This window comes from Juglans microcarpa x Juglans regia, chromosome 1S (genome assembly GCF_004785595.1).
Source record: "Juglans microcarpa x Juglans regia isolate MS1-56 chromosome 1S, Jm3101_v1.0, whole genome shotgun sequence".
Lineage (NCBI taxonomy): Eukaryota > Viridiplantae > Streptophyta > Magnoliopsida > Fagales > Juglandaceae > Juglans > Juglans microcarpa x Juglans regia.
The window spans coordinates 14,202,553-14,229,964 of NC_054595.1; the positions used below are offsets into that span (position 1 = coordinate 14,202,553).

General features: G+C 35.2%; 2 long non-coding RNA genes across 3 annotated transcripts; one reads left to right on the forward strand and one right to left on the reverse strand.

The window, feature by feature from the left end:
* On the forward strand, positions 1–27,412 carry LOC121245941. Of its 2 annotated transcripts, XR_005937024.1 has the most exons (7): positions 1–549; positions 1,773–2,014; positions 2,147–2,377; positions 3,946–3,950; positions 6,461–6,470; positions 19,201–19,205; positions 27,401–27,412. It is a non-coding gene; the product is annotated as an uncharacterized LOC121245941 (long non-coding RNA). The 2 variants fall into 2 exon arrangements; XR_005937023.1 differs by lacking the exons at positions 19,201–19,205; positions 27,401–27,412 and having other exon boundaries at positions 2–549; positions 6,461–6,485.
* LOC121245942 lies at positions 11,175–14,805 on the reverse strand. Its single transcript, XR_005937025.1, has 2 exons — positions 14,550–14,805; positions 11,175–11,507 (listed from the first exon to the last, which is right to left on the reverse strand). It is a non-coding gene; the product is annotated as an uncharacterized LOC121245942 (long non-coding RNA).

Below are 27,412 nucleotides of genomic sequence, written 5' to 3' on the forward strand. Positions count from 1 at the left end.
ACTATTGTTTAGCTTAAAACGAAGAATAGTGGCAACATTGGTTTTGGCTTAAGGCTCAATTGGTTAAATCTAAGGTGCATGTGCATTAAGCCTTTGATGATGTTCTTCAAACACATCTACTTGTTGAATCAAGAATGAAAGCGTGCAGAAAACAAGCTTATTCAAAGGTCAAAATTCCATTTTGAAGAAAAGAATTGTTATCTACAGTGGGAAGATAATTGGTTTTGTTGCTCATTGAGTTTCTTCTTTACATGGAGCAACATCTGCATTTATAAGCTGAGCTGCTTTTAACTTGCTACCTTCCTGGTTGCCATCTTGCTTCTACTTTTATCACAAGCTCTTCTTCTTTAGTTAAATGTTGTTGGCTTCCCCTAGCCGAAGGATCATTGTTTTTTTTTTTTGTTAGTAGTGATTGGTTGATGACTTTGTGTTAATGTTTATGTTCACGTGTTATGCTCTGCAGGTTGCTGTCAACACTGTAATTCAAGATGAGAAAGATTTCCTTGATCACATTATCAAATCAACCAACGTGAAGTGCCTCACGGCACCGTAAGTTGTATCTTCTTACTATCAGCAAATTTGATGTCTGTGCCATATATCTCAGGGCAACTAGTTATGATTTCCAAAAAGCGTTGGGAATAGAAATTACTCGACTGAATTGCTTGCTATGGTGACTGTTGAGTATTATGACTTTAGGTGGTAATAGCTCATACGGACAAGTATGACAACAATATTTGCCTGTGCCTTCACTGTGTTGGTAGAAAGGTGCCTATGCTGGATACCAAAGCTGAAACTTTGGGCAGGCTGGGGTCGGTCTGGATTGGATTGCAATTTAAGCCAATTAGATCATCATTTGTTTATGGTTTAAGAGGAAGAATTGCTGAATTGTGAAAAGGGATTCTGATCCCCAAGTCGTTGGAATTAAAAAGCTTTGTTAAATAGGCTTGTTTGGGTGGTTTAGGTTGAGAGAGAAGCTCTTTTCTTTCCTTGTTTTATTTGGGAGGCTGCCTTGCAGGGGGAAGCTCTCTTCTTTCGTTGAGCTTCTGCAAGTAATGCTCTTTTTATGAATTTCGTGGAACAGGCGATATACACTATCACGGTTTGTTACAAGTGTCGATTAGCTATTTGGAGGGTGTGGTCATAAGTGCAACATCCACTAGGTAAATGTAACTTACAAATAAAAGATAAACACGAATATTAACTAACAAATAACTCCATAACTGAGAAATGAGAAGAATTCTCGCGAGGGTAACCTAAGTGCAGCCAATGGTAGTAATTTAACCAGCCATTTCACAATTATGACCAACGTAACATTATTAATACCCCATGTAGATTAAAATTTATCATACTATTACCCTAGGTATGATTGGGATTGAGTTTGGCTATGGGTTTGCTGAGACCCGATGGAGTTTAATCTATTTGTGCTTGCATTAAATTATGTCAACCAAAACACTAGCTTATTTTAATTGTTGAACCTGAGTTTCCACATTAGTTGGGAAAGAGTGTCTTGAGTTCCACCTGCTGAAGTTGGGTCGGAGGCTCCTCTCTCAATAGTTAAAGAAAATTAAATCACAGAAAACTCGAGATAACAAAACTGGGAATGCAAAGCTAAAGACAATAATGAAGGTAGAGGATGTTTGCGTGGGAAAAATGCTCGAATTGCTGATTCAAGTGCTGTGAAGAAACAATTTTCCAGCTCGTATTTCGATTCACAGTAATATTACATTCTACATATGCATTTCCCCTTTGTTATCTGGGTGGTTAAATTTCAGGTCAGCACTGGATGGCGAGTGTGGATTCCTGGCAGCCAACTTGTATGCTAAGAGTGTATTTGGAGAGGATGCGTTGGTGAATGTGAGCATAGAGAAACAGGCAGATGGTAAGCTGAGTGGCTACATCAGGATAAGGAGCAAGACACGGGATTGCTCTCAGTTTGGGGGATAAGATTACTCTCAAGCAGAAGGGTGGAAGTTGATTTATGTGACATCATTGTTTCTGTTCTGTGCCATTACTGGTATTCATGTTACTCTTCTAAAAGTGCACAATTTTGTCCACTCCCCTAAAAGTGCAAATGTTACTCGTTTTTTCTTTTTTTTCTTTTTTTTTTTCAAATCTGATCTCATTCTTGTAACCGTGATTTGTGTAGGTTCTTGCTCCCAAAGCACAAGGATTAGGTGCTGCTCCTTTTTTTTTCTTCATGTCATTGGATTCCCTTTGAGCTACACTTATTACTCTAAGAGGCTGCTGCAACAAGAGCAGTATTTCTTTGACTCTTCTTTGGCGTGTCTGGACAAGGTTTTTGCTCCAGATACTCTATTTTTTTGGGAAACAAAACTTCAATTGTAGCTATTTTTTAGTTCTAAGGATTATTCATAATGTTGTAAAAACCGTTGCAGTAGTTTATGACTAGACTCTGATATCTACTTGTGTTGCTATTTCCAAGCAAATTCTTTTGGGAGTGTTGATATCAGAGTTACTAATTCTTAAAAAATGAACATATTTGGCAAGGAAAACTATTGTAGCCAGACATCCCTCAAACACCTGGCTTTTATTTCTGAAGGAGTTTAACAAAAGATTTTTAAAATATTGTTAAAATGTTATTTTGAGATGAGATGAGTTGAGATAAAAGTTAAATAAAATATTGTTAAAATATTATTTTTATTTTAGGATTTGAAAAAGTTGAATTGTTTATTGTATTTTGTATTAAAGTTTAGAAAAATTGTAATGATTAGTTGATATATTGAGTTGAGAGGAAACAACTCCTCGTGGAAGAAGACTTCTTTTTTTATTTTTCCTTGTGGATATTGTACTTGTACATCTCTAATGCCCCATTCATCTTGAGAAGAATATAAAGCTAATTATCGCATCGAAATTTCTATTTATTAAGGTGTAAAAATTAAAATCTCAAGCACCCTGCAAGTGTGTTCCTCCTTTCGCTTGCGGGGTACTCTCTATCGGTGAATTGAGAGTTATTCTCCACCACACCCAAAATAGTTTTGTTTTTCAATTCCATGTAAGTGTAAATCCAATACATCCAGCAGATGTATAATAGATTGCAATTAGGTTAGACTTGAACAAATAAATTCAAAAGTGTTTAACGTCGTAATTGCGTATAAAAATAAAAGTTTGATGTATTTAGTTTTGTCTTGTGAAATTATCTTTTGTCTCAAAAGTTTAAATTGATGGGAGGTAGATTTAATTATTTATATCTTTAACATGTTTTGAGTATGATTTTGCTAGATTAAATGTTAAAATTTATTTATTGGATAGAATTCATGATCATTTTCATCACGAACTACTTAATTAATTTATTCTATTCATATATAGAATTAATGTCATTGCTGCTTTTTCTTTATATTTTTGTAAGAGTAATGCTACATATAGTCGTGAAGTGCGCAAACGCCGCATATGCTTTCTCTCCCATGTTAGAATAATTTAAATATGGGCTTCATTTGATTGCATGTTTTATAAAACGGGTTAGACATATATCACAATGGTACTTTGGTTTAACCCACTAAGTTGAGTGATCATTTGGGGTTTATTGCACCTTAGTAATATAGGATTATATCCTATCTAAATTGTGGTAAAATTACGTATGTTGGCTTGGAAACTTAAGGGTCTTTATTCTGAAATTTTTATAGACCTATTGGAATTTGAGTCCTTAATGGGAGGACTCCATAAGTTTTTTTATTTATAAGAGGCTAGGTCCTCTCTCCTCTCCATACGTCCATTGGCTTGCCCCATTGATAGTTGATATTTTATGAGGAGCAAGGAGGGGAAGATCTGTCTATCTGCATTCTCCAAGCATGGCTTCCTTAGATACATTCTCTAGATTCCATACTATGTATTCGTTCATTGAGATTCTATTTTCTGGCATGTCTTTCGTGTTCTTACATTTGGTATCAGAGCCACCATACTAGGATTAGAATCTTTCGTAAGAATAAGAGGATGTTCTGTTTTGAAGTTCTGTTTTCGGTTGTTTTTTTTCTCTATACAAATCGATCACTCAAAATCAAATTCGTGGAATTTATTTATTGTAAATCTTCAAACCGTTTGAGCTTTTATTTCCTCTTCATCTCCTTGCTGAAGCCTTACTATTATGGTTTCGTTTAATATTTTTTTTTATTTTTCGGAACCATTTTTGGGCAAGAAAATCGTATTACATAAACGACTGGTCAAATTCATATCAAAATCGTTTTCTAGAATGCTATTTACTTGTTTTAGATGTCTTTAATATGTTGCATTGTTTTGGTGTTGAGATTTATAAAACTAGGGTTCATACCCATTTCAAAGTTTGATTAATCTACACTAAATATGGATACCCATTGTTTCAAAACATTATATATGTATTTTTCGGCTACTCAATATTGTTTCTCCTAAATTAATTTTGTTTTTGACCCAAGAATTGCAAGAAGTTGTGAAAATTTTTTGAAAACCCGTTTTCTGACCTGCGACCAGTTTACTGACCCGACTGGAGGGTGAAGATGAATTCTCCTCCAGCCAGGTCATGTCCCATGCACATCAGGTGGCGCTTGTGGCGCGTGTAGCCCCATGAATAGTATTTTTTGTCGTTTTCTTTTTCTAGTATTTATTTACTCGCCCTATTAATTCTTTATATATTTTTTGAAATATTTTTGTAATATCATAAGATACTGTTTTATAATTTTGAACATTATTTAAACGTTTTTCTAAGGACTACAGTGCATTGAATATTATGATAAATTTTCTGGTGAATAGTCAGTATCTTATATGATTTGTGCATAAATGTACTCTCTCTCTTAGCATGTTTTGGATGCATATTAATTTTGCTACTTGTTATAAGTATTTTTGTATATATATGTTTTCCAAGTTCATATTTAATTTTAGACATATCTGGTGTCTTATATACTTTATGTATTCACACTGTTTTTGTCTCACAATCACATTTGAACTCTAACTTTGATTGTGTCAAGTTGATGATTATTTTTATCATTTTGTGATTGTAATTCATGAGCATTCAGATTATCCTTGTTTTTCTATTAAGTGAAATTTTTGAAATATTAGTGGGTGGTAGTCACCAAAGTGGCACACATTGATATTAAAAAAAAAAAAGAAAAATAGAAAAGGATATCTATGTTTTCTAATTTATTGCACATAATATCTTGCCCAAAGGTGTTATTGTGTGTGATATTTTAGAAAGTGGTGTGAACCAGTTACTGAGATTGCATTAGTCTAGAAATTTCCTTCTGCCTAAAGGTGATGATATTTCGAAATTGATGTGATTTTATTAATTAGCTTTGTGATATGTTTTAAGAGTACCTTATAGCATGTTGTTTAGTCAGCCCAAAGGTGACTTTACAATGATGCACCAAGACTCTTACCGTAATGAAGCTCATAAACTCATATGGTTCTGAGCTTAATTATGGACTGCCTAATTAATAGCCCATATTAATTAGAAAGATTTGATATCATCCATTGATTGCATGCATTCTGTTTGGATGATAATTAAATAAAATGTACTATTTCATGTTTCCACAGTTTTGAGTGCCTCCTCTATTTCAAGTCAATTATCTACTATTAAAACCGTGACTGGGAATAATTATGTGAGATGGAAACAAGATGTAGAAATTGCTTTTAGTCTTTTGGGATTGGATTTTGCCTTGGAAGAGCAGCCTTCAAAACCTATTGATAAGAGCACTACTGAATATGTGGCTGAATATCAGAAGTGGGATAGCGCAAATAGACTTTGTTTAAAGATCATCAAACGTTCTATATCAAATTCTATTATGGGAGCTATTCCGGACAATGATAATGCTAAGAAATTTTTGGATGCCATAGGCCAAAGATTTATTGAATCCGATAAAGCTGAAACTGGAGACCTGATGGATAGACTGATGAGTATGAAATATGATGGTTTTAGTGGAGTTAGGGAGTACATTATGAAAATGATACATATATCATCTAAGCTAGAAGCCCTCAAAATTTCCATTGCTGAGCCTTTTCTGGTTTATCACGTTCTTAACAGTCTTCCTAGCCAGTTTAATCAGCTAAAGGTTGCTTATAATGCTCAGCGAGATAAATGAGATTTAAATGATTTGATAGTAGTATATGCCCAAGAGGAGTATAGGATGCGTCGTGAGACTGTTGAAACTGTGCAATTAGCTTTTCAGCCACAACAAAACAAGGGGTCTTTTTATAATCATAAGTCTAAGTTCAACAAGAGAAATAAGTCACACCGAAATCAGCACAGTAAAAGGTTTGAAAGTTAGACTTCTGGTGGTCCTAAAGAAACTATAAAAAAAAATAATCAATGTAAGTTTTGTAAAAGGAAGGGTCATTGGCAAAATGATTGTTTTAAGTTTAAAGCTTGGTTGGAGAAGAAAAAGAAGAACTTGGTAGGTACCTCCTTGGCCTTAGTTTGTTTTGAGTCTTCTTTAGTAGATGTGCCTTTAAATTCTTGGTGGATAGACTCAGGTGCAAGTATTCATATTGTCAATTCCTTGCAGGAGTTCGTAAGCAAACGGAGGCCAAGTGAGAATGAAGTGAGCTTATGCGTTGGGAATGGAGTTCAAGTGAAGGTCGAGTTTATAGGAGTAGTCAAGTTATATTTGGAGTATGGTTTTTCTCTTGTTTTGGAGAACACAGCTTTTGTATCGTCAATGAGACGGAATTTGATTTCTATATCAAAACTTGACGAATCTGGTTTTTCTTTTAAGTTTGGTAATGGAAAAGTTGAATTATTTTATTATTCTCGTGTGGTTGGAAATTGTCTTTTGTGTGATGGTTTATATAGAATGTCTTTGACTTCTTTTGGTGAAGTCTCTTGTGTTACCAATGTAGCGAAGAAAAGGTCTTTAATCCATAAATCATCTTCTATGTTGTAGCACAAGAGGTTAGGACATATTTCAAATGAATGAATGGAGAGATTGGAAAAAGTTGAGATACTTCCCTCTCTTGATTTTTCAAATTTTAACACATGTGTGGACTGTATAAGAGGAAAGCTGACTAAATCTACAAGAAAGGGTTCTACTAGGAGTGACGGTATTTTGGACTTAATATATACCGACATTAGTGGACCTTTACCTTCTACTATATGTGGAAATAAGTACTTCATAACTTTTATTGATGATTTCTCACGCTATGGATATGTTTACCTGATTAATGATAAATTCCTAGCTCTTGAGAAATTTAAGATATCCAAAATGGAAGTCGAAAATCAATGTGGAAAAAGTATTAAAGTTGTAAGATCTGACCGTAGTGGTGAGTATTATGGGAAGTATGATGAGTCTGGTCAAAATATGGGCGATTTTGCAAAATTTTTACAAGGGTGTGGAATAGTGCCTAAATACACCATGCCAGGAACACCCGAGCAAAATGGTGTTTCTGAAAGACGAAATCGGGCTCTAAAAGACATGGTTAGGAGTATGATGAGCAGAACAAATTTGCTAGAATATCTATGGGGTGAAGCTTTGAAAATTGTTATGTACATTTTAAACAGAGTTCCCAGTAAAGTTGTTTCAAAAACTCCTTCTGAATTGTGGACAAACCTCTTGTTAATATTCTTTTCGACTATAAACAATGGAAGCGACCATTTCGCTATATAAAAAATGATCGATTTGAAAATGCTGTAAAAAATATTAAATTAAATAAATAAAAATGTAAAAATTTTTTCTTATAATATAACTTATTTTTAATATAAATTAACTTACTTTTAAATTTTATAATTTAAAAAATTAAAATGAATAAAAAAATGAATACATAAAATAAATACAATAAGAGATAAGAAGAAATTCGGCCACCACCTATATATTTGATAACCTCTCCGACAAAAAAACTTGTAATACCGACTCCATTCGTAATTCCTTCAATTACTCGTTTATCAAAAAAATGAGTTAGTTGAGCTAATCCTCTTATACCGTTATTGAAGGATATTGCATAAAAAACAAGCCAAGTTTGACTCATTTCAGAGTTTGGGGATGTCCAGCTGAGGTTAGGATTTATAATCCTCTTGAAAAGAAACTAGACCCAAAATCTACTCCTGGTTATTTTATTGGGTATCCAGATAGATCAAAAGGATATAAATTCTATTGTTCTAATCGTGGCACCAGAATTGTTAAGTCCATTACTGCAAAATTTTTGGAGAATGATGTTGGTGACAGTGGGAGTTTTGTATTGAAGGAATTTTTTGTTGAACCTAATCCAGTTGTTGTTCCAGTTCCTGTGGTATAGGAAAGAGTAGTTTCTCCGCCAATTGAAATTGTTAGTGAAAAACCTGGACAATAAGAGGAAATTCCTACAGTGTTTGAGTCAGTTTCTGAGCCACAAGTCAGAAGATCTCAAAGAGAAAGAAGGTCTGCATTGCCTAATGATTACATTATCTATTTGTTAGAAAGTGATTTTAATATTGGGCATGTAGTTGATCCTGTTACTTTTAAGCAAGCCTTAATTTGTCCTGAGTCAGATAAGTGGTTAAGTGCTATGGAAGATGAAATGAATTCTATGGAAAATAATAGAGTCTGGGAACTTGTTGAACTTCCTTCATATGCTAAGGCCATTGACAACAAATGGGTTTTCAAAAGTAAATTAGACTCAAAAGGGAATGTTGAACGAAAGAAGGCAAGATTAGTTGCAAAAGGGTTCACTCAGCGGGAAGGCATTGACTATAATGAAACCTTTTCACCATTTTCGTCTAAGAATTATTTTAGAATTATCCTGGCACTCATGGCACACTATGATTTGGAGCTTCATCAGATGGATGTAAAGACAGCATTTTTGAATGGAGATCTTTATGAAGAGGTTTATATAAGACAACCTGAAGGTTTTGTTGTGAAGGAAAAAGAAAACTTGGTATGTAAGTTAAATAAATCCTTATATGGCCAGAATCAAGCATCTTGACAGTGGTATTTGAAGTTTGATGAGGTTGTAACTTCACTTGGTTTTGTTGAAAATGCAGTTGACCAGTGTATATATTGCAAGACCAGTGGGAGAGAACTTTATTTTTCTTATTTTGTATGTAGATGACATTTTGCTTGCCAGCAGTGACTTGGGATTACTTCATGAAACAAAGAAAATGTTATCTGCTAATTTTGTGATGAAAGATTTAGGAGAAACTTATTTTGTGCTTGGGATTGAAATATGTCATGATAGAGCTCGTGGTTTGTTGGGACTTTCAAAGGTTTGAAATACAAAACTGTGCACCTGGTGATGTACCCATCATAAAAGGAGATAAATTTAACAAAACTCAATGTCCCAGGAATGAGCTCGAAAGGGAATCTGTAAAGAACATACCATATGCTAGTGCTGTGGGGAGTTTGATGTATGCTCAAGTTTGCACTAGACCAGATATTGCCTATGTAGTTAGTGTTCTTAATAGGTTTCAGTCAAATCCAGGGCAAGAGCATTGGAAAGCAGCTAAGAAAGTTATGAGATACTTGAAGAAAATTGAAGGTTACATGCTCATTTTCCAGCATTCAAATCACCTTGAGGTGGTAGGCTACTTAGATTCTGATTTTGCTGGATGTCAAGATGATTTGAGATCGACCTCAGGTTATGTTTTTATGCTAGCTGGGGGTGCTATTTCTTGGAAGAGTGTTAAGCAAACTCTGATGGCATCTTCTACTATGCAAGCTGAATTTGTGGCGTGTTATGGAGCTACTATCCAAGCTGTTTGGTTAAGGAACTTTGTTGCTTAACTGAAAGTTGTTGATTCCATCTCGAGGCCAATTACTATTTATTGTGACAATAGTGCAGTGGTGTTCTTTTCAAAGAATAATAAAAGTTCTAGTGAATCCAAGCACATTGACATCAAGTATTTGGTGGTCAGAGATAGAGTTAAGGAAGGGCAGACAAAGATAGAACATATAAATATAGAGGTGATGATTGCAAATCCTTTGACTAAGGGACTCGCTCCTAAAGTTTTTAAAACACATGTTACTAATATGGGTATTGTGGAAACTTTTGATGTTTTTGGTTAGTGGAAGTTACTTATGTAAAAAGAACTACGTTTTGGCTTGATCCCTTTACAGGGTACGTAGACAACCCATTTGTTTTAGGGTGCAGCCCTTTTCTAATAAAAAAATAAATCTCCCCTATTCATAAACTATATTTTTGAGCATGCATTTGGCTTATGTCTTTTATTATGATATCATTATGATCTCGAGATATATGGATAAAAGACATCAGATGAGTCTCTTTTAGAGACATGTGGCTTCATTTTGAAGTATTATGAGGATTGATATGAATTAGCACAACTTTTGATCACATTGGTGCTAAGTTCATACTATATACTGCCATATTGGTCGGAGGATAGAGATCCATGTCGATAAGGATATTAGCATTTGTAGGTATGGAGTGGTCTTACATCGTTTAAGTGGTGTAACGACTTCTATGTTCGATGTTGATATTCTTGTTGGACCGGATCATGTTTTATAAGTTGCTATCATTTGAGCTATATATTTGTGTGGCCACCTATGTAGTCTAACCCGAGAGTCATTTTTCAAACAAGTTTTATTTTATTTTATCAATGTTTGCCCAAGTTGGAGAATGTTAAAACAATTTTAAATATGGGCTTCATTTGATTGCATGTTTTATAAAACGGGTTAGACATATATATATAGCTCACAATGGTACTTTGATTTAACCTACTAAGTTGAGTGATCATTTGGGGTTTATTGCACCTTAGTAATATAGGATTATATCCTATCTAAATTGTGGTAAAATTACGTATGTAGGCCTGAAAACTTAAGGGTCTTTACTCTGGAATTTTTATAGACTCATTGGAATTTGAGTCCTTAATGGGAGGATTCCATAAGTTTTTTTATTTATAAGAGGCTAGATCCCCTCTCCTCTCCATACGTCCATTGGCTTGCCCCATTGATAGTTGATATTTTGAAAGGAGCAAGGAAGGGAAGATCTATCTATCTGCATTCTCCAAGCATGGCTTCCACAGGTACATTCTCTAGATTCCATACTCTGTATTTGTTCATTGAGATTCTGTTTTCTAGCATGTCTTTCATGTTCTTACATCCCAAACATCTCTCTGATTCTATCTCTCCTTGCAATTGGAGTACTTGAAAATACAAATTTTTGTCCCAGGGAAATGACAACCACCATAATTTGGTTCAATAATCTTTTTGGAACATTTATGAGGGGATTGTCACAAGCCAAATTATCTGCAATGTTGACTCTGGAGCTCGTTTTCAATTTCAAACAATCATGTGGATTTGAATAATTTATTTTCCATTGCATTTTTAAAATGAACAGCTTATTTTCAGAACCTTTTTAAATTGGGATGATCAGTTGCAAAATACACAGTAAAAATCACCACCACCAAGAAACAATCTAAGAAAACAAAGATCATGCAAGATAATAGTATGCTTCAGCCTCGAGTCTCTGCTAGGGGAGGGGACATCACCTTCTCGGTGGTCCTGGTATTGGTCTTGGTGGCAGTGGCTCCCGTGGTGGGCAATGAGGAGGGCTCGGGGCTTTACTCACATGGAAGTACTCTTTGCGGTGTCTTTCCTTTTCTTCTGCCTAGCCAACAAAAACAAGAATCATTCAACTTCAACGTATATACGGATATATATATATATATATATGTTTGTAACACCCGAGATCAGCACCAAGCTGCTTTTTAAAATTTTTGGATTTATGCATATGGAAAGCTAGTTGATTTGTCGAATATTTATATGGGCCGATAAATATTTTTTTTCAAGAGACAAGTTGGAATATTGTAGAGTTTTGGTTTAAGGCTCAAAACTTAGAAAATAGTCATTTCATTTATTTATTTATTTTTTTTACTACCGTTCTTAAACCCAAATGATTTTGAAATGGGCCATAAGCCCAAGCCTGTGGGAACTTAGGATTCCACTCCATGCACACGCACGTCTCCCTCACTTCTCTAGGGTTTGTGTTATTTTTTGTTGGCTTATATTTAACCCTTCGTGCATGAAGAAAATTGAAGAAAAGTGTTGCCGTCTCCTTCCCCATCTCTCTAGTGCACTGAAGCCACCACCCTTCCCAACCTCCACGCTGCTACTTAGCACTCCCCAAGCCCTCGTATCACAGTCCTCCGCCACCCACTGTGCACTTATGCAGTGCACCACCCACGGCCAGTAGAGGAAGAGCATCACCATGGGTAGCAGCACGTGAGGCGCCATGTCCAAGGATCGCACGGCAAGAGACTCACCCACGCATGGCCAAAAACCAGTCTGCAGTTTCGCGGTTTTACCAAACCATCACACGGGAACTGTAGCTTCCTGGAGGTCAGGCTGCTGCATGCTCCTCCACAACGCTGCCATATGCCACCACCATGACCTAGACGTGAATGCACTAGTGTAGCCACCATTAGCCATCCCCCAAAAACCTCTGTTCCTCACTCCCAAAACAGAGGATGCGTTCCTCCTACCTTGAGCCACTGTGACAACTGCCCACTGAGAGCTCCTTCATGTTACAGCCCCAGAAACTGTCGGCGAAGATTTCCTTCACCCCAGGTCTGCCTCTCGCCACCTCCGCCGCACAGTAATCTCCCTCTCATCCCGTAACCTCTCTCTCCCTCACGGTTGATTCTCTCTCTCTCGCTCATCTCTTTCTCTCTCTCACAGTGTTCCGCCGTTGTGACTCTGCCACCTCCCACTGGCCTGCCCCGCCACGACCTCCTTCAATCACGGTGAACCTCCATATCGTGTACGTAGCCTCTGTTTCCTTCAAATAGTTTTGGTTTACGTAAGTATACTACATGGTCCTAAGTTATATTTTACACTAATATTGTTAATTACTTTTTTACCCTTTGAATTGCAAGTTATGCTAAGGTGCTTTAAAAGTTTTATTATGTGTTAATAAACTATTAGTTAATTATGATTACAGAAAATTATTTTTAACATGTTATTAAGTAAAGTTTTATTTTTAAAAGTAAACAATATTAGTGTAATGTTATTTTTACATTTCTGATATGATTTAGTCTATTAAAAAATACTTATGGTTTATTTTAAAATATTTTGGGATAAGTATATTATTTCATATTAAACTTTCTAAGTTGTTTTCAATAATAAATAGGTTAGACTTATAAATGTTTAGGCCAAAGTTATTAAATCAACATTGATAATTTTAGAAAGTGATGATTTGTAATTTTAGGTTTTGAGGAATTAAATAGGTTATTTTAGAAGCTTAGGATTAAATGTCGAAATACGTGATGAATTGAAAATTTATGAGAATTACGTTATTATGTTATAGGTGACAATTAATAATTGTTTGGCATTTTGAGAAAATTCCTGAAAAGCTAAGAAGTCCAGATGAGCGGGGTTCTTATGCTATACTTTGCATTAAAATAAAATGAGCTGACGTTATTTTTAGAAAATATACATATTTGATTATGAAAAGAAATTTGAACTATCTCAGTTATTGGTTCTGCATTACTCATGAGATTCTGTTTAAGAATAAATTATTTTCTATCGTGACTGGTGTAGACATGAGTTTATTTTTGACATTCTGTTTCTGAACTTTGAAAAGATAGCGAATATGAAATTTTGTGCATAAATTATGTTGTGATATGATTTTATTCTGTTCTGAAGATTTTCTGTACGCTGATATGATTTCTGAAAACCTCTAGCATAACATTCTGTTTCTGTTTCTGTTCTGTTCTGACCTTACCACGGGTGTAAAACTGTGGCCTCTGTTCAGGTTGGTACCAACTTTTCCATTTTTTGTGCACCCACTTTGGAAACAAAGTGGTTTTCTGCATGGTCTTTCCTATGTGCACACTCGGGGCTCCGAGAATGAATAAGGGGAAGATTCACATTCTGTTTCTGCTCGATTAGCTATCGGGGTTTGCACAGCCCTACCACGGGGGTTAAACGTGGTATTTGTTCTGATATGATAAGATAAGATATGATGTTTCAGTTTATGCTATGCCAAAGGGATTTTGATTATGAATATTTTCGAACTTTCGCTCTAATATTTTTTATAACATGTTCTGATGCTGCATTATGAAAATATTATTCTGATTCTGCATTCTGAAAGAAAATATTTTGTTTCTGCATTATGAATTCTGTAAATGCTCATGTTTACACACTAGTATATGTCATCTGCTTACTGAGTTGTCGATAACTCACCCCTTATCTCCAATTATTTTTCAGATAATTTTGATAGTTCAGCTAGATATCAAGAGTAGGAAGTTTTAGTAAGGTGTGATGTCCATAATGGAATAAGTGCCTGAGGGTACAATTGCTTACTTGAGAGTCGTAGTTAAAAAACTGTTTTATTTTTTGTTATTATGATTTGATGAGTTCATGATATTTTCAAGTTTTGGAGGGTTTAATTTATGTCATTGAGAATTTCATGGTTGTTTCCATGAAGGAACATAAATTTTTGAGTTGATTAAATGGATTAACATTTTATGGAGTTTTCTGGATCTTATAGTTGTGTTATTGATGTTTGATGTTAGGTATTAAGAGCTAACTCTCTGGACCTCCGGGAACGGGACATTACAATATTAATTAAGTAGATTACCCAACAAGAGAATTAAGTATATATTCAAATCAAATAAAAAAAAAAAGTCTATATATAGTACTAACCGGATAGGATGATTTCCCTTTCCCTCTGCTGGCAGCTACCCATCTGGATCGAAATTAAGAGGACAATAACGAGGATAAGAGAGACCTTGTGAGCCATCTTAATTTGCTGCCACGCAAACTCCTTATGGACCTTATCTCTTAAGAGGAGCTTATACACAATAAAAATCACCACCACCATTATCTATATAGGTTAAAATACTAATGAAAACTAAGACGACTTCTACCTGGTTGGCTACTACAAAGTAACAAAACAACAAACTTTTAATTAACTTGAAAGAACTTCCACCTGCTTCCTAATCTTTTTGAATGGAGCCAAGGGGCGGGGCCTCTACTATGTTCGATTTTTTATTTTTCTTTCGATGGGAAAGAATTAAGCCTTGTTTGGTTATACAATTCAGACGAGATATTTTGTTAAAGGTTGAATAAAATATTGCTAGAATATATATAATTTTTATTTTGAGATTTGAAAAAGTTAAATTGTTTATTATATTTTGTATGAGAGTTTGAAAAAGTTGTAATGATGAGATAAAATGAAATGGTTTTGTATATCCAAACCGGGCCTTAATGATGCAAACTATAATATGAGAAATAATACTTTTGCATATTTTTTTATGGATTCAGATCATTTAAATATGGCTTTTGAACTCGTTTGTTTTCATAACATATCTCATTTCATTTCATCTAATCATTATAACTTTTTCAAATTTCTATACAAAATAAAATAGACAATTCAAATTTTTCAAATTCTAAAATAATAATAATATTAAAAATATATGTTTTAATAATATTTTATTCAATTTTCAGTTTTTATCTCAATTCGTCTCATCTTTTAAAACATACGAGACAAAGATCACATGAATTTTAACTCAACATGAATCATGAGAAGAAGACTCAAAATCGATCATACGCATGCAATTCGTATTAAATTTTTCTTTTGATGGGACAAAATTAAAGCCCTTATCATCTCATCTCATATCATCTCATCTAATCTCAATTAATAATCTCATTACTATTGACAAATTATCTCACCTCATCTCAATTCACTATCGGCTAAACGGACCCGTTTGCATTTAATATGAGAAATAGAAATAATGATGCAAACTATAATATGAGAAATAATCCTTTTGCATATTTTGTTTTATGGATTCACATCATTTAAATATAGCTTATGGTCTCGTTTATTTTCACAGCACATCTCATCTCATCTCATCTAATTATTATAATTTTTTTAAATTTTTACACAATAAAATAAACAATTCAATTTTTTCAAATTCTAAATCAATAATAATATTAAAAATATTTTTAATAATATTTTATTTAATTTTTAATTTTTTTCTCAACTCGTCTCATCTCATATGTAAAAATAAAAGAGACAATCATCACATGAATTGTAACACGACATGAATCATGAGAAGACGACTCAAAATCATACGCGTGAAATTGGTAACGTCTAGCCTTCCGTCATATATAATTGCCAACGTCGTCATTAGGATATTGACTTGAGAAAAGGAAAACAAAAGTAAGCATTGAAATGATTATATACTACCAAACAAAAAAAGACTGACTATAATTTTAGAGAAATGATTAATTTGTTCAGGGGTGCTCCACAATCATTTTGTAAAAAAATGAATTCTATATTAAAAAACTGTAAAAAAGATATATTCTTATTTAGTGAGATTTATTTTTTTACAAAAAGGCCTTTATAAAATTTATGTATTTAGGACTTGAACTAACATTACTCATAATTTTGTCAATTTAAAGTTTCAATGGAAAATGCATGCAAGAGGCCGGTACGTAGAGATTTTTTAATGGAATCCCCCTACTGTTGCTTATATTTGTTTTTAAGGAATTTGGGAAGACAAATAATCCTACATACAATCGTGGAGTGCATAAGTATCGTGCAATCGTTTTGAAAATAAGTAGGGTCTATTATTAAAAAATTAATTTTTTTCATGTCGGTCTCTTATTTACTCATTTTTTTCAAAGAAATTGTACAATGCTTGCGCATTTAAGGAATGCAAATATCATTTCTCCAAAATTAAACTATTATAGCATAAAAGCCCAAAATTCTAAAATACACCAAAAGGTTGAAACATCAAAACAAATTAAGAATAAACAAACTTTCATAAATAATTACAATATAGATAAGATCTTTTTGGGAGGTCAAGACTCGATGGTACCCCACCTCTTGGGGATAAGGTCTGTTAACGTCGTATTTCTTACAATTGTGGGCCGGGTTCCATCAACTCAGGTCTTAGTCCTCGCACCTGCACACTTAAGAAAACAAAGAGAGTAGGGCATCTTGGTGGAAGTGAGGGAGTTTTCGATGCATAAGTCAGTATATCTCCTTAGTAGTTTGTGCAAGAGCTTAGCCAGATCAGTGAGAGTTCTTCGTACTTGGGAGTCGGCTTTTATACGAGGTTTTTGGGTGGAGACACCCTGTACCTTGCTTTATATGGCTCATGTTGCTTCGACTGTTGTTTCATCAGAATCATTTAATGCGGCATGGCTCCTGACTACACTTTAGCCTGCAGATGATCATTGTTTAGCCTCTCCATGCTTGCTATCAAAAGGTCGAGGATCCGCCGCATCTCTCACCCACTTACTCATACAAATTCTTGGGGGTTTGGCATTACTGACGTGTGTCAGGGTGGCGAGTCCCACCTGTCCCCATTATTTGTCTTTCTTGCACGAAGGTTGCTCCAAGGGTTGGTCTTGCTCATGGGCCAAATGCCCTACGGAGGCCTAGTGACCTTTCTTCTTTGTTGGTTGTCGAGCTTATTTGGGCTTTTCCCTAGCTTCCCCCAAGGCCCCCTCCTGGGCTTGTCACTTAGGCCTTTAGGAGGGAAAATCTCCTTACAAGGTCCATCCATATTGGGCGGTGGTTGGGAATTAGGTCGACAATCAATCTAACCCTAGCTCTTCGACTCTTCAACTGATCCGCCTAGTGGAAAGGAGTGGGAGATGGAGTTAGGGGCCCTCCCTTCCAATTGAGTTTTTCTTATTATAAATTTATGTTTTTATCTTTGTGTGTTTTTAGTTTTTTTTTTCCTTGGTTTTTTCTTTTTTATCTTTTTATGTTTTCCTGTATTTGTTTTTTGTTTATTTGAATTTTATTATTGAAATAATTAATGTTATCAATTTCATATTTTAATTATGAAATATGATATATAAGATACAAACATTTTTTACTATTATTTTAATATTATTTCTTAAATGATGGAAAATTTTATAAAATAATGATACTCATTTAACTATTTTATAACTTATTTTACAAAAATACCTCTCGTTTAAAATAGAGTTGTATAATGGTTATAAAAGAGTTATGAATATATATATTATTACACATGAATTCTAGAATATTATAAAACATGATATTTTCGCATTGTAATGATTTATTATCTGTTTAATTTCTGGGAAGAAAGCTTATTGTCAGAGGTCGTCTTTGAAATGATTCCCCGGATCTCTTATACAAGAAGCATAAACTCGGTCAGAAATAAAATAAATCAATTGCTTATATGAAATACCTTCTTCAAGGCTTTCCATGCATTAATTCTTCAAGAACGACTCACGTCATCATGCATTGTGTGTCTAAAAAGTACTGTTCCTAGTCTGATTATCCTTTCTGGTAAAAAAAGCAGTTCATATGCTTGCTCTTTGTAGATCTTTTTGTTTACAAATGTGGTATATCTATATTTTTTATGTTTTAGTAATCTTTCTTTAGGGGACAAAACCTAACATCGGATTGATACTATAAAGACTAACAAAATCTTGATGGGACAAGACCAACATACGTACTGACTAAGAAGAAAGAAAAAATCAAAAGAAAAATGGTAAATGTGAGAGCAAGATGAAGAGAGATTCGACCTTCCACGGAAAACCATATTAAATCTGAAGTGTTTTATTTATTTCCTGCATTTTGTCTACTTTATCAGGCTATGGGTGCACATCATGCCATTGGGAACATCGTTACGTATATGAGTAATCTGACCAACTGTTAGCCATCAAATCGATAAAGACATCAACACTTGCATTGCTTTGTTTGGTTGGACGAAATATGTGGGGAAAAGAGAGATATTAAAGGCTTGTTTTAAATTAGGTTTTGTATGAGCTAGCTGAATAATCAGGCTAGTTCGCTAATTTGTTTTTCCAAAATACTAGACTTTGCTCAGGGAGAATGAATGACTTGTTCCTTAGTCTCGATGCACGATGGGTTGATGAAAAGTTGAGAAAGTTAAACGAGATTGAGCAAAGCTAGTACGTTTTAGCACGACTCGACCTCATTTAAAGGCCTAGCTCATGCTGACATATTTCCTTGGCAAGTTGAGCTTGAACAAGGGTATAAAAAGAACGAAAGCTCGAATAGATCAATATAAGTTGAGTTGAAGTCGATGAAATAAAGTTGAGCTCGACTAGAACCACTCTTTTGCGTTTGCCATAGAAACTTCAGAAGTGTTTTCCCAACATAATGCTCAATCCCATCAGTTTGAGTGTTGCTTTTGGGTTAGCAAACATACAAGAATAGTATGTGTGGAGTTCTAGGAGATCCTTAAAGGTGACAATGGGAGTTAATGATTGCAGTTCTCAAGCTGCAATTGAGAATATGAGGAAGGGTTTCTTCTGTACAAATGGATGAGAAGAGGAGGAAGAGGTTGTGTTACCACTATGAAGAGAAGTGGAATCCAGCACATATATACAAGAATCCTACGGTCTACCTCTTGCAGATTGAGAAGAGTGATTGCACGAAGGAGAGCAAAAGTGTTGTGTGAGGTGATTGTAGCATAAAAGGAGTGGGAATAGAGGAACAAAAAGCAAACTTAGAAGTGTCAATCCATGCTATCTTGGGTTATCCCAGCCCTAATTACATGAGATTGATGGGGGCTATTGGTGCTCAACCAGTAGTTATTCTAGTTGATTTTGGCAGCACTCATAACTTTCTAAACCCATAAGTTGCAAAGTTCGCTAAGTTGAAGGTGTGTGAAGGGCCTCACTTACAAGTTAAAGTGGCTAATGGGGAGAGGCTAGTGAGTAAAGGGGCATGTGAGGACTCCCAAGTTAAGATCCAAGGAAATAGATTTTCGGTGTCTTTTCATTTATTGCCATTGGGAGGCTTTGATGTGTTTCTTTGAGTGCAATGGCTGAGGACACTTGGATCTATTGTTTGGGATTTCATGGAAATGACTGCAATTTCAAACAATTGGAGTTCATGTTAGGTTGCAGGGATTACATGTTAGAAATACTTCCATGGAGGATAGGAATTAGTTCTTGAGGCCATCTTTAGTGAGAAACCAAGGGTGGTTCTTGCAACTATTGTCAACAGCAACCAATGAAGACAAGGATACAATCCAGAAGGATATAACTGAGTTGCATAAGGAGTTTCAAGGGGTTTTCAAGGAACCAATTGGGTTACCACCTCCAAGGTAACCTATTTCAGTCAGGCCCTACATGTACCCTTTTTATTAGAAAATTGAAATAGAAAAAATTTTGTAAGATTTATTAAAGTCAGGAGTAATAAGGCCAAGTCAGAGCCCATTCTTCTCACCTGGTCTTGTGGTGAGGAAAACTTATGGGAGCTAGAGGATGTGTGTAGACTATAGGGCATCGAATCAATAAACCCTCAAGAACAAGTTTCCAATTCCTGTAATTGACGAGTTACTTGATGTGTTGTTTGAAGTTAAGATATTTTTTTAAGTTAAATCTTAGATTTAGGTACCATTAGATCAGAGTGAAGGGTGAAGATGTATCCAAGATAGCCTTCAAGACCCATGAGAGTCATTTTGAATTTTTAGTGATTCCATTTGACCTCACTAATGCTCCTGCTACTTTTCAAGGGCTAATGAGTGGTGTGGTTAAGTCCTATCTAAGAAAATTTGTATTGTTTCTTTTCTTTGATATATTGGTGTGTAGCCAGTCCTTTTTTTATCAGTTGCGGCACTTGAGGGTGGTGTTGGGGACCTTGAGACAATATCAATTGTTTGCAAAGATATCCAAATTTAGATTTGGGGCTGCTGAATGGATTATTTGAGTCACTTGATCTTAGGATTAGGAGTTAAAGTTGATCCAGCTAAGATTAATTCTATGCTAGAGTGGCCAGTTCCCACTCCCATGAAATTCTTAAGAGGATTTCTTGGGCTGACTAGCTACTACAGGAAGTTCAGCATTGTTGAAAAAAACTACTTTTGAGTGGTCTGAATTATAAGATATAACATTTAAGGAATTGAAACAAAATGTTACACAACCACCAGTGTTAAGGCTGCTAGATTTTTCCAAGCCACTCACAGTGGAGTGTGATGCCAGTGGCACTGGCTTAGGGGCAATTCTTATGCAAGGGGGAACCGATTGCATATTTCAGCAAGAATATCAATGGTAGAAGTACGTTACTTTATACCTATGAGAAGGAATTGTTGGCTCTAGTAACTGTAGTTTAGAAGTGGTGACCTTATTTGTTCGGACATTCATTTAAAATTAAGACTGACCAACAAGCTCTTAAGTTTCTCTTAGAGCGAAAGGTTGGTATTGAGGCCCATCAAAAGTGGATCACAAAATTGTTGGGCTACGACTTTAGCATTGATTATAAGAAGGGAAAAGAAAATAAGTGATAGGCTTTCTAGGAAGGGAGGGGAACAGGTTGCTACCTTGGCATTAATTTCTTTTCCTACCCCTTTATGGATAGATGAGTTGAAGGGTAGTTACCCATTGTCCTAAAAGTTTCAAGATATTTATGCTAAGCTTCAAGAGGAAACAAAAACTGTCAAGCATTATACACTGCAACAACAGGGTTTGTTGCTCAAGAAATGCAAGATGGTAGTGGTTCCTTTGCCTTTAAAGACAAAATTCTGCACCATATACACAATAATCCACGGGTTGGACATGTAGGGTATCACAAGACCTTATAGAGGGACAAATTGGTTTTTTATTGGGAGGGTATGTGAGGGGACATCAAAAAGTTTGTGAGGGAGCGTGATGTGTGCCAAACTGCAAATTATGAAACCCTCCACCCTGCAGGGTTGTTACAACTGTTGCTAATACCAACTCAGCCATGGACAGATATACCAGATAGACTCACAAAACACTCTCGTTTTTTCACATTAGCACAACCTTATACAATAGTCAAGGTTGCTCAAAGTGTTTTTCTCTTGTGTATTCAAGCTCTATGCATGCCTAAATCGTCATTTTTTATAGAGTCCCTATATGCACAAGTTCCTTCTAGAAAGACCTTTTTAATCTACAAGATAGCACTTTGGCCTTCAATTCTGTTTACCACCCACAGACTGATGGGCAAATCAAGGCACTTAATAAGTGTGTGGAGAATTACTTGAGGTGTTACATTGGTTCAAGGCCAAGGGATTGGATTTTGTTGCTTCCAATGGTTGAATGGTGCTACAACCCTACAGTCCATCCATCCACTTGTTTATCTCACTTCGAGGCACAATATGGCTACCAACCTCATCGCTTTTGTCATATATTCAAGCCACAACTGCAAATGCTATTGTGGATTGAGGACAAGGGATGAATTGATGGCTTTGTTAAAAGATAATCTGCAAAAGGCACAACAAAGGATGAACAACTTTGTTGACAAGAAAAGAACTGAGAGCAGCTTTGAGTTGGGGGACTGGGTGTTCTTAAGGTTGCAACCCTATAGACAAAAATTAGTGGCTTTACACCTCAATTTAAAGTTAACACCTCGTTTCTATGGGCCAATTCAGATCACAACTAAGGTGAGGATTATTGCCTAGAAATGGAACATACCTGCTTCATCCAAAATAGATCCTGTCTTCCATGTTTCATGCCTCAAGAAAAAGTTGGGTAAACATATTCTGCCACTGCCATCTTTACCACCTATAGACAAGGAAGGCAGCATGCAACCAAAACTTGAGGCCATCCTAGACAAACGCATGAGGAAGGTTGGAAACCAAGCTATGAATGAAATTTTGATCAAATGGAATGGAACTTTTCCTAAGCTCAGCACTTGGGAGTCATTGTGTAAGAAGAGGGATCTCTAACCTGTGGGCAAGTCCTGTGAGAAGAGGTGGTTTGGTCAGCCTTGTGGTCTAGGCTCTTTGGAGAGGGGGAGAATGTCATATGTGAGAGGAAAATGGAGCTAAGAGAGTGATATAACACCCGAGTCAAACAAGTCGTTTTCTAAAATTTCTTTTTTGGATTTATACATATGAAAAACCCACTTGAGATTTTCGAATATTGTTGGAATGGACTACGAGCCCAAATTTTATTTTTGATGGATATTGAATAATTTTATTGGGCTTGCCAAGTAGGTTTAAATCTTTAAATATGTTGGATTAGATGAAATATTTTATTGGACCGAGAAAACTAGTGAGACAAGTTATAATAGTTTTAGAGGTTGAATCGAGATCCAAGATTTATGGAAAAAGCTACCATCCAAAAAGCAAGCCGTGAGAATCCTATAGGCTTTAGTCTCCACGCCATGCACGCCTCGCGCCTGTTTTCGCCCCATGCACGTTTCTTCTTCACAGTTTTTCCCTTAGGGTTTTTCCATCACCTATATATACACACATACATTATCCCATGCATGTAGAAACTACCCAAGCACTTACTGCCGCCATCCAACTCTTGCACGTCCTCACCATTACTGAAAACCATCCACATAGCTACTCTTCCTCAGACCACCACCATGTCAAAGTCTCCTCCCTCTCAGCCACCGTGCAAGGTCAAGAGCCTTCACAACACTGCCCTTCACCACCATTGCCCAACCGTTGAAAGAAATACCACCCACGAACTCCTCTGTTTTTAGCCACCCGAAATAGAGATACTAGAACCATCGCACCAAACCAGCCGCTCCAAGCTATCGCCACCCACATGGAAAAGGATGCTAGACAACCACAGGCCACCTCAGTCCATAGCAACCTCTCATGATGAGCCATCGCCGGAGTTTACACTACCTCTCCGTTCCTTTCTCTCGCTGTGTGCATCTCTCTCTCTCTTCATTTCTCTCACTCATCTTTCTCTCTCTCTTAGTGCCCTGCCGTCGTGACCACCATCATCCACCTCCCAGCCCATTGCTTCGTCGCACGTTTCACTTCTCTCTCAGTGAGCCTTTGTGCATTTATTAGTCTCTGTTTCTTTTTACAAATTTTAATAGGATGGTTTACGTAGGTTGTGATGCATGCCTTTAGGTTAAAATAAAAACAAGTGTTTTAATTACATTATTACCCTTTGAGTTACAAGCTGTGTTAGTATGTTTTAAACTATTAATATACACTAGTAAATTCGATTTTATTTATGTTTACAAAACACTTTTAAGTAATTTTAACATGTTATTAAGTAGAGATTTATTTTTAAGAGTAAACGATAATGGTGTAAATTTATTTCTACACTTTAGATATGATCTAGTTCATTAAATAAAAGTTGTTGTTTAATATATTAAATTTTGTAGTTTGATTACACTAGTAAATAAATTAGGATTTAATGTTTTAGTCAGAGCTATTAAGTAGACATTAATGAATTTAGAGAGTGGTGGTATTTTAGAGTTAAGAGAAATTTTAGGCTTTTGAGGTATTAAAATATGTATTTCAGGTGTAATTACAAAGTAACTGACCAATTGGAGATTTATTCAAGTTGCATGAATTTTCAGTAGGTGACAATTGATTTTTGTTCAATACTGCTGTGGAGAAATACTGATAAGCTAAAAAAATTCAGGTAAACGGTATTCCTATGCTAGAATTTGCATAAAATAAAATGAAACGAGGTTGATTTTGAAAATACGCATGTTTGTTTTGAAAAGAAATATGAAAACAACCTTAGATATGTGGTCTGCATATTCATGACAGTTGAATAAAGAGAAAGAATTTTCTGTCATGACTGGTATAGACATGAGTAAATTTTCCATTTTTGATATGAAAAAGAGCGAATATGAGTCTTTTTTTTTTCCGAAAGTTTTGATGAAATAAAGATGTTTTGATGCATGAGATCTAAAAGTTTTTGTTGTAAATAAATGAAAATGTTTTGATTCTATTTATTTTGAACATGTGAAATTATCTAAAACTACTTAGTATTTAGTTTTTGATATGATGTAGCATTTGAAAACCTTGGCATGAGATTCTGATTTTGTATTCTGATTAAAGTTTGATTCTGATGTTTCTGTTTTATTTTGATACAGTCCAACCACGGGTGATAATAGTGGAGACGGCCCAGCCATGGGTAATAATAGTGACATAAGGCTCAACCACGGGTGATAATAGTGGATACGGCCCAACCATGGGTGATAATAGCGGATACAGCTCAACCATGGGTTATAATAGTGGATACAGTCCTTCCACGGGTTATAATTGGTATATAAACTTACCACAGGGATTAAACATGGTATATGACCCAACCACGGGTTATAATAATGGATACGACGCTTCCACGGGTTATAATTGTGGTTTATAACCCTACCATGGGATTGAACATTGTATATGTCCCGCTGTGATACTCTGATATGATAAAGATGAGATCTCAGATTTTGATATGCCAAAAGATTTTTGAATAAGAATGTTTTTCTGAAAGTTTCGTTTTGATATTTTTGTAATATGTTTTGATATTTGCATTCTGAAAGTAAATTTTTTTGCTTTTGCATTCTGATAGTAAATATTTTGTTCTGCATTCTGAAAATGCTCGTGTTTATACATTGATATATGTTCTCTGCTTACTGAGTTGTTGATAACTTGCCCCTTATATTTACAATATTTTTCAGATAATTTTGATGCCTCAGTTGGAAGTCAAGAGTAAGGTTTGATGATCATAGATGAATAAGTGCCAGAGGGTATAAGTTTGTTGGAGAATTTTATGATTTTATGTTATTTGATATTTGGAGTCATGAACATTTCTAAATATTTATGGAGTTTTTAAATTATTTCATTGAGGTCTTTATGGTGTCCTGGTGGAGGAACATATATTTTCTGGTTTGAATAAATGGATTTATACTTTTTGGGAATATTGGAGTATATAAATATGTTATGAAATATGGATTTAGGTTACAAGAGATAACTCTCCGGACCTCCGAGGACGGGGCGTTACAGCTGTGGGGAACAAGCATTCATGAGTAAAGGAGGAAATCGAAGGGAAAACGGAAGTAGAGTTTTAATCAAAACGTGGAGTTTTATCCATTAATAAAACGGTGAGTTTTGAGGGGAGGCCAAAATTAGACTTATCATTATTAGTGGAATAGTGCATTTTGTGAAATTAGTATATATAGTGCATTTTGGGGTATGATAGTTGTATAAAAGGAACTAAGTTGGTGGGAAAGGGGAATTCGAAGTTCTTTGTTGTGATTTACATGGGAGATTGAGCTTTCCTTGAATAAAGTTCATTCTCAAAGTTCTTGTTCCATTCTTACTCTTTGTTTTCTTTGTTCTCTCTTGCTTCTCTCTTATTATTCCTTTTTCTTGCACTTCCAGCACAGTCCTAACAAATGCATGAGCTTGTTTTGGAAAAAAAAAATTGAGACTTGTTTTATTGCGTTTTGTGAAATTAGGTAAGAAAAATGAGAATTATTTAGATATAAATTTCCTTGATATGTGTTTTTACTTGGGTTTGCAAAAGTGGGTGTTTTCCACTTTCAACTTTAACGGGCAATGATTCAATCGGGGTTTCTGATTACCATATTTGTTAGTAGACATAGAAGTGGGTCAGGTGCCTAGCTTGTCAGGGTCCATGGCCCATTGGCTGACTCAAGCAGGCTTAATGCAAGGGGTCATCCCATAGTTTGGCTCCCTTCTTGGCATGGGCTAGGGCATGCACTGAGGGCCATGGCCCCAACCCTTGGTATGTCAAGTGACAACCAATTTTAAGGCTACGTTTAGGTAGTAAAGTGATCTCAGATGATTTATAAATAGTAATGATAAAGTGATGAAAATGTAATGGTAAAATATTGAATAGTAGTAAACAAGTAGTGAAATGTACGTAAAAAATTTTGATAAAACATTGAATAGTAGTGAGGTACCCAAACACAGCTTAAGGCCCAATTTGGATGGCCAGATGAGATAATTTTATCTCATACGGTTTGTATGGATGAGAAGGTTTTGGACATCCAAACTATTAGTATTTCATCTTTATTTCATCTATAAATTTTCAAACTGATCTCAAACATTTCTGACATAAACTGTAAAAAGTAGCTAAAGTGAAAAGAGCATTGCCCAATTCTCAGACCCTTCTGGCATCTTCCTACTTCTACCCCCCATCCCATATGCGATTTCTCCTCTTCACCCAAGCCTTTGCTGTCTTCGCCGACTTCATCCAAGGGCAGAGGAACCTCAAATCTACAAGACAAATCTACAATATAATTCATATACTTATTTATTACAATAATCAAAATTATTATAATTTATAATTAGAATAAAGAATGACGAATTTCCTATATATAGAAAAGAAATAGATAAAAATATATTTTAAAAAAGAGATTATAAATTTCAGCAAACAACTTCCCAATATATTTTGGGGTTTAAATTATTTGGTAGAATAATAAAATCTTTTAGAAGAATATCTTTTAAAAAAGAGAGATTATTTTTTGGAATTATAGAGTAATTTTGGCCAACAAATTTTCAATATATTTTCGAATTTAAATTTATTTATGATAGATGTTTTAATTAGTACAAATATTATTTTTTTTTTATCAATATATGCATAACTTTTATTCAATCATTATCAAATGATTTTCAATAATTGGTGGGAAACATGCACATGGATGTTCCTCAAAGATAAAAACATGCACACCATCAATTCTCGAGGAAAACATGCACACCAATATAACCATCAAATTTCCAATGGTGCTTTACAAGCAGATGTTATTTGAACACTTGTTTCACACTTCTTCCTTTGGCCGCGAGGTGTGGCAGACCAACCGTCGC